This window comes from Argiope bruennichi, chromosome 3 (assembly GCF_947563725.1).
Source record: "Argiope bruennichi chromosome 3, qqArgBrue1.1, whole genome shotgun sequence".
Classification (NCBI taxonomy): domain Eukaryota; kingdom Metazoa; phylum Arthropoda; class Arachnida; order Araneae; family Araneidae; genus Argiope; species Argiope bruennichi.
The window spans coordinates 103,672,443-103,686,576 of NC_079153.1; the positions used below are offsets into that span (position 1 = coordinate 103,672,443).

General features: G+C 28.9%; 1 long non-coding RNA gene across 2 annotated transcripts in view; it reads left to right on the plus strand.

Moving 5' to 3' along the window:
- The window catches only part of LOC129964197 (uncharacterized), a 120,456-nt gene that overhangs the window by 68,505 nt on the left and 37,817 nt on the right, over positions 1-14,134 (plus strand). The window lies entirely within an intron of this gene.

Sequence of the window (14,134 nt, forward strand, 5' to 3'; positions counted from 1 at the left end):
AATCAAAAAGGATAGTTATTAGATTCTGTTTGAGAAGGGTTCATATATCTAGTGATTTTATGAACATCAATGATATAAATGACTTTAAAAGCGCAAGGAATGGTAAACAGTGAAGAGAGTAAATAATGCGAAATGTTTGCAAGGTGCTTTTACTTTTAGATAACTATATACTTAATATATGATCAGTAATAACATTTTTTTTAATTTATTGAACATTAATAAATTTATGTAATAAAATTTTATACTTGAATTTATGTACTTATTCTCTTTGTAACAAAATTGTTTTGATAAAAAGTTGTTTTTTTTAAATCATGCAAACGAGATATTTAAAAAATAATTATTATATTTTAAAGTTATATTCTAATAAATTCATTAGAATTTTTTAATAAAAAGCAAGAGGAAGAAAAAAAAGTTTATATTATGTCATCCTAAAAGGTCTCATAATATAAACTAATTATTAATAAATAAATTCTTCATAAATATTTTACGTTAAAAGGTTATTCTCATTAATATTAATTTCTTATTTTATGTTAAATTAAAAAAGGATTTTTAATTTAAAAATGTCCAATTTAAAATAATACTTTCGTGTTCCTGAAAATACGATGTAATTTTTGATTAACAATATGTGAGAGAGCCATTGCTTATATGTTCGGGTAAATAAGTGTTTCTTGGATAAATAGCAAGATATTGAAACCTTCTTCTGAAAGTAGATTAAATATTTCATGGCTAATCTCTCAAATGGTAACTTCAATGTCAAGTAAATGCGCGATCCTTCGTATTTGATTACAGTTGCCTACAAATGGGAACCTCTTATCTTTTTACAGACATTTTTTTCGTTGAAATATCTATCCTTCAGACAATTAGAATAGCTCCTTTTATATTTCCCCATAAAAGAAATTTCTTAACTCCTTTACAAGCATAAATATTTAAATACAAAAATAAGAATGGAGCTCTAACCTTATTGTGTTGACAGCATGTACTTTTGAAGTAGCAAAGAATATTTCAGTTTAAAGATTTTATTTAAAACATTTTCATAAATTTTTACATTGGTTATGAGTAGTGTCGCATTCTTGTAAATCCCCATTATTAAATGTGAACATTTCGAACTAATTCCTTTAAGTATTAATACTGCATAGTGATATAAAGTTAAAAATAGAGAATAAGTAAAAAAAAATTAAATTTTTGATTTGTAGTTTTTTTTTCAGATATAACAATCTCATCAATAATCTCTCAAAAAGATTTCTCTTAATGTCTATAATACGATTAAAATTCATTTTTGCAAATATAGTGTTTTTATGAAGTAAAAAAAAAATTATTCCCTTTTCTATATTTATCCTTTCAAAATTCATTTTGCAATTCGTCAATTCGTTATTTTATTAAATTAATAGAATTTCGTACTCATAGCCAATGCAATTAACATTAGCCATAATTAATATTATTCTTGCACGTATGTTTCCTTTTCCATAACAATGAATTAATTACTATTTCTTTTCAAATTTTATCTGCATTAATTATTTTTTGTTTAATGCTTTATGGATTTATGAACGAACGATGAATTCTTTTCTTTTTTCAATATTTTGTCTCCCTGTCTTAAGAGTTCCTTTAACCTTTATAAATTTGTTTATATACGTTTGCAACATTTATATTTAAATAAAAATACAGCTGTTGTTTTTTTGCATCAGTTACATATCCTTGATTGCCAAAGAAAAATATCATTTATATGTCAAGCGTTTCTAGAAGAGATTCTTAGATATGTAGAACAAGGATCCTTCTTTCACCATAACAACTCTTCTGCGAAAGGGTGCGTTTCTAGCACAGATTTGGAATAATTTTGTTGCGTATTTCAAGAGTCACACAGTAGATGTTGCCCTTATTTAAAACAAGAACAAACAAATCCACATAGTTTACTTGTTGCAATGCCAATTTCACGTTTTGCTGATCAAAGATATTTTTAAAAAGAATTTCGGCTAATGCTATAGATGTTCAGATGACAAATCAGAAATTACAATGTACTTCGTGCACGCTCGAGTTTAGAAAAGTAAATAATGGAAAGTAAAAATGTTATCGTTTTCTTCTAAAAATGGCATACACCGGGGCGATACATGATATACATCGTTAAAAAACAATAATAAACATGGATGGTGATAAGAGTTTGAATGATACACGTACGAACACTCATCGGAAGATAAGTAAAGTTAAACTTTCTTTTCAGAAAAGAAAAAAAAAATAATAGGTGATAAGATTAGTAGAAGAGCCGCGACTGATAACTGAGAGGCCAGCCAACTGTAGTACTCAAAGAAGGTATGTGTACAATCTGACTGTCCATCGAATTCTAGAAGCATTTTCCGTTCGAAGAAAAGTGGCATATGTCAGTCCATTCTAGATTATAGTGGGCTCGACTTCGAACGCGTACAACTTCCTTCTCTGCCATAAAATACAGTGTGTGGTATAAGCAACTTTAAGTAATCAGACGAATAATTCTTCAGCTACATGTGTACAGTGTGATTATCATTTTAACATGTGTACAGTGTGATTATCATTTTAACATATTTCGAAAAACTGAAATAAATTTAATTTAATTAATTTTTTTAAAAATATAATTATTTTCTAATAGATGACTTTTAACTGATTCTGATCATAAATATAGAGTAAGGTTTAATCAAATAGATCATGGAGTGATGTTGGTTAGGGAATCTAAGAGTCACGAGTTCGAAAATCAGATTCCATCATAAACGCTATTTGTTAGTATGAGTATACATATTAAAAATCTTAATATTCTAGGTCAAATGCTATTGAATTATTGTAACTTTAATAACTTAAAAATCAGATACTTTTCCAAATATAGTCCTCATCTTGAGGCTTAGGTAGGACCTTGGTGGCCTGTGGTGAGGCCTCTTCTTCAGGACTGGGGAAAAGAGGGCTTCCCGGTTCTAGACCTGATTCCATCGAAGAGCCATCGTGTTAGCAGATTTGGTGTACTATGCTTCTCTCGCTTTTGTGGTGTGGAGAGGGAGGTGCCAGCTCAGATGTCGTTTTCGTCATGACTGCGGTTCAGAATTACGAGGTTCGTCCCAAAAATAACCCTAGTATTGCTTGAATCTCATCGGGCTTAGGCACAAAAATATGTGGATAGCAATCTAAATCTATAAGTAACTCCAAATTGCAACCATTATTGAATTGTTGTAATTTTAATAACTTAAAAATCAGATACTTTTCCAAATATAGTGTTCATCTTCAGGCTTAGGTAGGGCCTTGGTGGCCTGTGGTAAAGTCTCTTCTTCAGAACTGGGGAAGGGGGGGGGGCTTCCAGGTTCTAGACCCGATTCCATCGAAGAGCCATTGTGTAAGCAGATTTGGTGTACTACGCTTTTCTAGCTTATGTGGTGTGGAGAGGGAGGTGCCAGCTCAGATGTCGTTCTCGTCATGACCGCGGTTCAGAATTACGAGATTCGTCCCAAAAATAACCCTAGTATTGCTTTAAAAAAGGGACTTTAATACGTAATACGTTTTTTACGTAACTCTAAATTGCAACCATTATCTAATACATGAAAGTAAAGCCTAACAGTAAAGTAAACCCAAATGCAAAGTTAACAGTTGTACAGATGTAATGATAGATTAAGAATTGTATAAGTCAGAAATTCAGCATTATGCATTATAGATTGAGCGAAGGTGTCATAAATATTTTGTTTCGTTGACTAAGTATAAACATCATAGATATTGTTTGTCAGAGAAGGCATCATTTATGCTTTGTGTTAAAATTTGTATTCAGAAGTGTCATGTACTGACATTATCAAAATATGGCATCGATGAAAATAGATTTACATACACTGGAAAATTGCTGTCCGAAGTTGACGTTTAATAACTGCATAAATGAAATTTTTTTAATGATTTATATAATTTGCTATAAAATGACAAACATGTATACTTATTTTCTAAATATGGACTTAATAAACTGAAGCAACTGCAATTTTTGGGACTTCTTTTTTTATGCTTTTATTATAAATGAAATAATTGTAAAATTACAATTCATTTGGACTTAAGAATGAATTGAAACTTATTATATTTTAATGGCATAATATAAAGGCAATTTGTTTTACTGATTTCTTATAAGACGAATCAAATGAATATTGAGACTTCAGACGCAAATATTTAAAGATGGAACAAATACGATCTGTGTGAATTCAAAATGCAATTTAATAGTTTCTATTTCTAAATATATGTTGTTTTGGATAACTAAATTTCTCCAGATTTAAGCTTGTTTTAAACAGGTTTGAATGAAGTAAACTGAAACTCAATTCTGTAAAACGCATGTTTTCTTTACACATTCAAACATTACAAGAATAATTTTCTATTAAAAAGATTTATTATGAGGAAATTAATTCAGTTAAGAAGATGAAGCTCTTTTGTGCTACTATGTTCTTACAGTCTGTTTAGTACTTCAAGATAATAGAAATATATATATATATGTAACAAGTTTTTCACACTTTACAAGAAAGCTATTCTTAGCTTATATTTTAATTTAGAAGATCCTATTTTCAAGGACAGAATAGCAATTATGATGCTAAATATAGATAAACTGTAAAATGCACTTTAACGACACATCTATTAAGATATGTTCAGACATATAGTAATATTATTTTCTTCTTCTTAAAATATCAGTGTTGTCGTATAGTCATTTAAAGAAATTCAGGATTCATATTCAATTACGAAGTTTTTTAAAATCATATCATTCTCTTCTAAAAATACTTTAAAAGAAAACAACATAAATACATTCTGCAGAATTTTCTGGAAAAACTTGTTAAATATTATAAATTGTGTTATAAATTTTGTATAGAGTTTATAGGATATTAAAATTGGTTGATGAATAATGAGAGACAGTAAAAAATGCTTTTATTGAACTTCAATAAATAGTAAATTTTATAATATTTGTACAAATATTAATTTCAAAAATGTAAAAATTTTCTTTGTTATAATGATTCTAATAATAATCGTGTTTAAAGTTACTTCTCCTCAGAAAATGCAAGCTAATGTAAAAGTCTTTTAATCTCAATATCATTTTCAAGATACAATTATTTAAAAGTCAGAATCCATAATTCAAAGAGCTTTTTATAGACTTGATGGGAATTTGCCAAATAAGATATAAATACCCAGTCGCAGCAAATATTTTGCTAAATATGTGGATAAAAAAACAAGGATTCAAATCCTAATTTTAAAATATTGCTTCATGATAATATTTTATGCTCTATTCTTGTGCCTTTGTGATATTAAATTTTATTTCTGATTTTGGCAACGATAACGTGCAAACCAAAAATTCTATTTTATAACGTCACTGCGCATGCGTGTATAAATGAAAAGAATTTTGTAGAACATAGTTAAAAGCATTTTTTAAAAGATATATTAAAAATAGAGGAAAGAAGTGGCGATCTAAAATAATACTATTGAAAAGATATTTTTTTTTTAAGTTTATTAAAATTAGAGAAAAGAAGTATCAAACTAAAATTATATTATTAAAAAGCTAATTTTTTTTAATTCTTAAGCAGTCTAAAACTATATTTTTTGAAATATTTCCAAATTTAATACGAAAAAAAAAATTAAAGTTACTTTTATTCCTTAATTCATTTAAAATTTTGAAAGATTTAAAATTTTTAAACCTTTTAAGTTATTCCCAAATAACAAAAAAGTGATAAATTTGATATCTGGAAACGCAATGACCTACCTACAGATAATTTCGATAATTTCTGCATTATACATCGCTTAATTTCCTGATAGTATACATTTCAAAAGCATTATCAAATTAGAAATAATAAATAAATTATATATGGTTTTTTTTGGCACATATGAAAGACGTAATCAATGAATTTGCATAACAGAAACGGTTTGTTGCAAATTTGATATTGCATGTTATCAGATCTGTACTACATTTTTCACGTTTTGCTACACATGTTCACTTCATTTCAAAAATAACGAGTTCAAACACTTATTTTCCCTCTGCGCATACTTAAAGAAAAAGTTATATATAAATAGAAATGCGTTTGATGAGCGCCATGTTTATCAAGAAAAAGAATGACAACATTTCAAAATTTCATGAACTACGCCACTGCAACTCTTAAGCACTGATATCTGCATTTCTTGAAAGAATGAACCAACAAACAACTGCAATAGAAACTGATGACCCATTGATCTGGTAAAGCCAACATGGATAATTTTTTCCTCCCTATCAACTGTTTTATCAGCTTTCTTTTTCTGGTTATTACGACAAGAATTTTGGACTTCGTAACCTCCGTACTCTCTTTATAATGAGACGTGACCCGATCAGGGTGTATTTGCACTTTTTCCAAAGTTCACTGACTGATGTGAATGGTTGCATTGAAGGAGGAATGAACAAGTCCCACCTTGGAGGTGGCATTAACTCTCATAAAAGGTTCTGTGCCGTCCCTTAGAGATGCGAACGACCAATCAATGCTAAATTGCTTTATTGAGAGCAGTTTTCACTTTCATTCATAGCTTTTATCTGAATAAAAAAAAATAAAAAACTGAATTGTTTACTATCTCTTTCAAACTGCAAAACCTTCTTAGCAACAGTGCTCTTTCATAAATCTATGGTTTATATTAACCGGGCCAAAAAGAATTTGGCAGTCACTTCTTTGTGTTAATAGGAACAAGTGTAAAATTTTGCATTTGTAGTATATTACTTTCTTTCTCTGAATTTTTTGAGTTTTCTAAGAAAATCAATTGGGAAAAAGGATTTATAGCAATTATTGTACAGTTATTGTAAAGTATCTGTAATTTTATAACGTAAATAATTTTGTAATGCTGTGCGAAATATCCTCTGTTAATTTTTTTTTTTCAAATTTTATCTTGTTTAGTCGCGTTTAGCGACCAGATAGTTATTGTTTCTGTTTAATGCTCCTAAAATCTTTTTTTATGCATAATTTTTATTCTCGTGATTTCCGGAAATCCCATAACATTATAGTAACATTAAAACATAATTTCCAGAATAAAATATCTTCTTACTGCATGTCGTCTTTGGGGCCGCGGTGGCCTACTGGTAAGGTGTCAGCTTCGGAACCGGAGGGCTTCAGGTTCGAGATCCGATTTCACCGACGATCTGTCGTGTAAGCGTTTCTTGTGCAAGTTAAATCCGTCGGGTCAAACGTCCGTGTTGCGACGAAGTTTGGAGAGAGGGGAGCTACCTCAGGTTTCGCCCTCGTCATTTGACCGCGGTTCAGGATTATGAGGTCCGTGCCAAAATAGCTCTAGTTTTGCTTTAAAGCGGGACGTTAATATTAACTGAACTGAACTGAGCTGCATGTCGTTTTTCGCAGTACTATAACTTCACAGTGACAAGAGAGAAAACCCACGCAATTAAATATTTGATGCAATAATGAAAGTTGTTTTATCTGAATTTCAATAATAAAATAAATTTTTGAAAATAATATAATCAAATATTTTTAAATGTTATCAAAATGTATGAAAAAATTGATGGCAATTAAATTGTAATAATTAAAAAGACAGTTTTTAAATATTAAAATGATGTAAGAATCCATTTCTTGTAATAATAATTTCAGGAATTGTCATGAAAATACGTTCAATCCTCATTTGATTTATATTTAATATTTTTAAAAAAACACGAGTTACAAATTTTCACTCTCCAGAGTATATTTGCACCAAATTTAATAGTTCTTGGTGATTAATAACCTGGTCTCCAGGTCAGTTTCTTTCTTGTTATCCATATTGTATTCTACGAAATAAAAAAACAACTACAACTTAATAATATCCTGAACACTTTTTAAAATTTTTATGCACGTATTTTTAAATCCGAGAAAACTTTTTTGATCCATAAGCATCGCAAATACATGCATGTTTGTGCATGCCATTTTTGCACATCATCCCATGCAATACAGAAGATCTGTTTCAAATTTACAAAATTAGAGCTATAAAGGCAATATTTAATAATTTTTTTAGTAATTACAAACTCGTGTTACAGAATTTAGTAATAAAAATTATACAAAATAACGCAATAATACAATAATTGAAAACAAAAATGAAAAATGATTCCAAAATAAATGAAAATGTTAAAATATAATAATGTACATAGTGATAGACTTAAATTAGTTATAAGAAAATGTCAATATTTCTCTAAATGAATTTTTAATTTCTCGATTAACAGTTTTAGGTGAGAGAAATTCAGAATTTTACCCTGAGAATAAAGCTTATTGACAGCAGAGCTCCATAATTGATCTATGATTTAGTTCGAAATTTTTTTTAAATTCCTGATCCTGAAACTCTATCCTTTACATTTGACTAAACTCCTAAAATAATCTGCTTTTGAATAAAAAAATTTCTTTTTCAGGCGAATTTTTAAGACACCATTCAAAATTATAGTGACCAACATCATCTTTCATTCCAAGTACATACAATGCGGAAGATGAAATAAATAAGTAATAAATGGTTCATGACCTGTTAGAAAATAAATTAAAAATTAGTTATAGATCAATATTTCAGGATTAGACAAATATATAACTCTCTTTCTCTTGCCAGAACGCTATGAAAAAGGTTCCCGATTTAGCAATAAATTTTCTTTTAAGAATGAATGGGGAGCTGAAATAACAATTTCTTCACATAATAAATTGCCTAATATAGTGATCTTCATCCCGTTACCTAGGTTACCAAAATGCGTTCTTATCGTTCTTATATAAGACAAGCCGATGAACAACTAGCAAAAGAAATTTTCTTTTTGATATTCATTAAATTTGGATTTGATTTTCGTGCTTTTTGATGCTTGAATTGTAGAATAACTATCTGTAAATATATTGAATTTATGTCCTTTTTTTCAAAGTTCATCTCACAACAAAATTAATTGTGGAGAAGTCAACTTCGAAGAGAAAACTATAATATTTTAGCTTAAAACAATAAGACGGATTTAAGATAATATTTTTGAAAATATACGAAGATAACCTAATATGGTCTTCTGTCCTCTACACTACGATGTAAACTTCAAATTGAGAATCTGAATTTTCTGCCTCAAATTCGATAATTTTGAAATTTTAGGCAAGACCTTTCCTTTCTCTCTAAATTGGGCGTTTAAAATCAAGAATATTTGGGCAGCAAATAAATTCAAAAGTGCTAAAATTTTAAATAAAGAATACGCATTTTTTGCTGAAATAATTAACGTATTCCGTTTAATTTCAAAAATATTATCTATTAATATATATCTAACCAATAAGAATAATTGATTTAGTTAGCATTAATTTTAAAGACTATGATCTAGACGACTATTTTAAGACTATGATGAAGACGAAGATAGAACTATTTTTTTGGTTTATATTTAAAAATTATCTTAGTATTTGTCATAAAAAATGAATTTCTTAAATTTTAAAGGTATTTAATAGATATTCATTTGCAATGCTTTCAAGAATTTTTAGGTGCTTACAAGTATGAAAAGCCTAAGGTCATTTATAAATGCTTAAATAAAAAATATACATTATTTAAATGCAAAATTTTGTTGAAGTAAAAATTCCAAATATAGAATTAGTCTTAAACAATTACTAAATATAATTATATAATTTTTCACATAAAAATTTTATTAATTCATAAAAGTACGTTTCAAATATCTCAAGTTCGAAAAAAAAATAGAATTATGTCTCTTTGTCGCTCTATCTGTCTGTATGTTTAAGAAAACGATAGCTCAAAAATGAGTTAAGCTAAGCGGATGGAATTTGGTGAGGAATCCTTACACCGATTGTTTAGATTTCTATTAAATTTTGAATGGAACCCTTTAGATCATTAGTTTGTTTCTCCGAATGCAAGTGATCGTCGTAAACACAAATCGTCAGAAGCTAAATGGATAAAAATTGATGCATAATTTTAACATCTAAAGTATAGATTTGTATCAAATTTAGATCCAAACCCATCAGTGGGTTGATTGTCAGTGGGCCAGTGAATTTTCTTGTATGTAAATAAGGTAGCTGAGGAACTTGACGAGTTTGATAAATGAAACTTGTTATGTAATCATTTTACTAAAACTGTAATTCTGTGCCAAATTTTACTGGCAATTGATCATCAAGAAACATCCGTCCAAACCGCATACGCGGTTTCCTTCGTTTTCTAAGAACACACAAAATTCTCATATGCAGGATTCTGAACATTCATGGCGTTTACAACCTTGCCTAAGATTTACATTTTCTAAAAGAGGAGTGTAAACATAACATTTTTATTAGGGTATGTGCAAGAAAGTACTGTGTAGATCATTTTGTTAGTTTGACATTCATACGGAATGAATTGCAAGTTTTAAACTGGTAAAGATCAAGTAATTTGTCTGTTCACACAGGAGCAACCTGATTACAATACTGATTACAGAAAAAAAAAATTTCATTCTCAAAATAGCAGGAAGTTTCGAAATGTAAAATATGATCCTTTATGATTATCTGATGCGAAGTGACTTGATTTCAGTAACTGCATTGGGTGCCCACAAATTAAAAAAAAAATCCTTAGTGTTTAGCTAAACTTTATTTCTACTGGCAGTTAGTTGATGGTTTGTATTTTATGAAAATGGTTCAGTTTTGAAATAGATTGTATTGGGTGATAAGAAATGGATCATGTACATTATTGTTGGACGAAGATAGTTGCGAAATTATTTGAATGTTTCAGCAACCACCACAAAGACGATATATATTCGAGAAAGTTATACTTCGTTACTTTTAAAATAGGAAGAACCTTGTGAAGAAAGCTCAAAGCATGTCTTTGTCATTGGAAAAACATTGTGAGCATACCAACCAAACAAACCATTTATTCGTTTACCCTGTTAACTGTTTTTAACGAGAATATTCGTCATGGTAAAAGTACAACAATTTGCTTTATGGCGAATTTATTCGTCAGGAGTAATAATTAATCAGGAGACACAAGTATATTTTACACAGGAGTTATAATTAATAAATAATTAATCAGCAGACACAAGTATATTTTACACAGGAGTTATAATTAATAAATAATTAATCAGGATACACAAGTATATTTTACACAGGAGTTATAATTAATAAATAATTAATCAGGATACACAAGTATATTTTACACAGGAGTTATAATTAATAAATAATTAATCAGGAGACACAATTTAGATACGCATTTTCCAAAGAGGTCGAAACAGTTAATTGGTTAAATACTGTAGACAACTGGACTTAAAATCTCAGAAGCGAGGTTGATCTTTCAACAGGATAATTTTAGATCACATGTGTCTTTGGCTAATTGCGAAAACTTTTGTAATTTAGCTGGAACATTTTACATTACATCCTACATAGTCCTCGATTTGAACCTTCGAACTTCTATCTGTTCATATGGTTGCAAAATTCACTATATAGAAAATTTTCAATTCCTTGAAAGATTGTAAACTGTAGCTATAGCAGTTTTTTAGAAATACGTTAATATTCTGTGAGATTTGATAATGGAGCTTCCTAAAAGATAACAAACCATAATCAAATAAAAACACTGGATATTTTATTGAATAAATTTTATTATTAGTATTAAAAAAATTTGTTCAATTTCTTTAAAAATTCGACGAAGATCTTCTTGACAACCCAACATTAACTTGAAATTTTCTGATAAGAAATATTCAAATATTAAAAAAATATTAACTAACAAACGTTTTGTAGATTTTGTGAAGAGATTAAAACTATATAATACTTCTGATATGCATTTGTTTGATAAAACGTTACAAAATATAAATTGTTGCCTTCTAAAGCTTACATAAACTCTTAAATACATTTTACTCGTGTTATCTATTGGGTATCTTCTTTCAATATATTATGCAATTATCTATAAAAAACTTACACATTTAAAGCATTGGGGTAGTAAAATTGTTTTTGTTGAGAATGTTGTTTGTAAATATATGTTGCTAAGACGTCGCTGAGTAAAAAAAAGCAACGTATTGCCGACATTCAAGAACATAACACCACACCCTTCATTCATTCTGATAAACTACTCTATTTTTTATGGCAAAGCTCAAAGCATATCTCAGATAAGAGAGTAGCTATTAAATTTTATGTTCTTCTATCATTCATATTGAATATCTTTTGTGTTATACTTTGCATTTACTTTTTAGAAAAATGATATTTAATATTTATTTCATTTGCAATAATATTAATTTTTTTTTCAATTCCTAACAGTAATTCACACTCCACCTATATATATATATATATATATATATATATATATATATATATATATATATATATATATATTACAGTGGCTCAAAAAATTGAGAGTACACTTTACTTTTACTTAATAAATCCGACTTTCAATGTAAATAACACATTACCGTGAAGTGCAAACATGTTTTTATTTTTACACATAACAAATGGTTTAATTTAGAGTAAAAATAAAGAAAAATCAACGAAAAACTTCTAAATTGAAAAGTTTCAGAAGCATTTTAAATAAACATACGTAAAATTTTGCCTCAAAAAATTGAGAATACACCAATAAAATTTTTGCAATATCACGCGTAGATACAAAGTGTCACTATTAAATTGCATGTCTTTTGGCTCTTAAAATGGCCTCTAAACGTCATGGTAGCGATTCGACTAATTTTCGGTGGTATCTGAAGATATTTTACCCCGTTCTTCTTACAACACTTGTTTTAAATGAGTTTTGTTTCTAATTTTTTGTTTTTGGAACACTGCTTCGAGTGTGGTCCACAGATATTCAATGGTATTGATGTCGGGATACTGTGGTGGTGTGTGCAACTGCTGTTTACAATGAAAAAAACACCATATTTTGACGTTACGTGCATTCTGTTTGGGGTCGTTGTCCTACTGGAAAATGAAATTTCCATCTAAACCCAAACTTTTAGTACTTTCTTTTAGATTGCTGCGAAGTATATACAAGAAAACCATATCGTTTATAATGCCATCTATAAAAATTAAATTTTCTACCCCGGATGAAGCAATGCAACCTCAAATCATGACGGAGTCACCATCATGTTTAACTGTAGGACGTAAATTGCTTTGCTCCTTACAGTATTATGGCTGTTACTGCCAAAAATGTTGAGTTTTCTTTCATTACTAAATATAGCTTTCTTCCACAGGTATTGGTCTTCAATTAATGAGTTTTTGAAAACTTCAAATGCTTTTTCTGAATTTGCAAGCTGACGAACGTTTCTTTCTAACAATGCGACTTTTATATCCAGCTTGTCTCATGGCATTTCGCACAGTTTCAGCACCTACACTTCTGCCTATGATTTGAAAAGTTTCTACAACAAGTTGGATGAATCATATAGTAGCAGCAATCTAAAGGAAAGTGTTAAAAATTTGGGTTTAGATGGAAATTCCATTTTCCAGTAGGACAACGACAACAAACAGAATGCACTTAACGTCAAAATATGGTGTCTTTTTCACTGTAAACAGCAGTTACACACACACCACCAGAGTACCCCGACATCAATACCATTGAATATCTGTGGGCCACACTCAAAGCAGCAGTCCAAAAACAAAAAATTAGAAACAAAACCCATTTAAAACAAGTGGTGCAAGATGAATGGAGTAAAATATCTTCATATACCACCGAAAATTGGTCTAATCGGTACCACGACGTTTAGACGTCATTATAAAAGCCAAAAGACATGCAACTAAATACTGACACGTTCTTTCTATGCGAGATATTTCAAGAATTTCATTGGTGTATTCTCAATTTTTTGAGGCAAAATTCTGCGTATGTTTATTTAAAATGATTCTGAAACTTTTCAATTTAGAAATTTTCCGTTGATTTTTCTTTATTTTTACATTATTTTAAACCAATTCTTATGTGTAAAAATAAAAACATGTTTGCACTTCTCGGTAATGTGTTATTTATATTGAAAGTCGGATTTATCAACTAAAAGTAAGGTGTACTCTCAATTTTTTGAGCCACTGTATATATATAATTTGAACAAGATTACACATATATATAATCTTGTTCAAATTTTCAATCGTTAATAAAATACTTTTTATTCATCATTCATTCATCATTTTATTCATCATAAAATCATTTTATTCATTATTCAAGTTCAATTACATTTTTTTAAACTTGTAGTGGATGACACTTGATGTTAATACAGTTTTTTCAAATATTAATTAATTAATTAAATTTGCGCAATAATTTCTAT